Source organism: Orycteropus afer, unplaced genomic scaffold (assembly GCF_000298275.1).
Source record: "Orycteropus afer afer isolate SDZICR_OR568_19922 unplaced genomic scaffold, OryAfe1.0 scaffold00259, whole genome shotgun sequence".
Lineage (NCBI taxonomy): Eukaryota > Metazoa > Chordata > Mammalia > Tubulidentata > Orycteropodidae > Orycteropus > Orycteropus afer.
This window is the reverse complement of record NW_006921846.1, coordinates 4,667,296-4,668,119: the sequence shown is the minus strand read 5'-3', so window position 1 is coordinate 4,668,119 and position 824 is coordinate 4,667,296. Positions and strand designations below refer to the sequence as shown.

At 34.3% G+C, this 824-nt stretch overlaps 1 protein-coding gene across 1 annotated transcript in view; it reads right to left on the bottom strand.

Moving 5' to 3' along the window:
* Window positions 1-824, bottom strand: part of DOCK11 (dedicator of cytokinesis 11) — a 165,764-nt gene that overhangs the window by 141,972 nt on the left and 22,968 nt on the right.

The following is an 824-nucleotide window of genomic DNA, read 5'->3' as shown; positions in this document are numbered from 1 at the left end:
CCATCTATCCACCCATATACCCATGTTTGCCTTCACTGACAATGCAGTACTGTATGTGCAAAAAGGTTCATCTTTGTTATCTGTACCTCCCATGTACCTCTCTCTTTCTCATCCTCAATGCTGCCATATTGGTCTGCTGTGCATATTTTCAACAACAAAAAATAATTTTTTAAAAACAGAAATTGAATGAAACAAACAGAAAAAAAGAAATGACAACTAAAAATATCAGTCTTCTCCAAATTATTTAAATGTCTCATTAAGGAAAACACCTGCAGTGTTCACATACGCATACTTTTCTACTTCAAACAAATCAGAAAAAAAAAAAACTCTCTTCCTCAAATAATTTCACTTTCTTGTGAAATTTTTCAGTTAGGAAAATATTTGTATGCTTTTATTCCATTTTAAAGACACTGGAGAATTAATTAGAAAATGTCATGGAATTAAGTATTAATTGGATATATCTCTGTACGAGAAGTGCCTAACTCTCATGAAAGAGGTAAGGACACACATATGCACATAAACCTGCACTTTCTGGCACTGCCCTCCATTTAAAGAGGGATTAAGCTAGATGAGAAAATTATCCCAGTTCTACCAGCCCACATCAAATGTGAAAAATCAATCATAGGTCTCATATGACCTTGTGTTCTACACTGCAGATATACACTACCACTAGATCACAATTAGATTTAATAGGTTAAACATAATCTTTAAAGAGTCTTTGTCCATTTTCATATGAGTTGAATATTTACCTCAAGTAGATACTCTCCTTGGAGAGAACAATCATGGGAGAAAGAAGGGCTGCTTATGCACAGGGAGACAGCTCA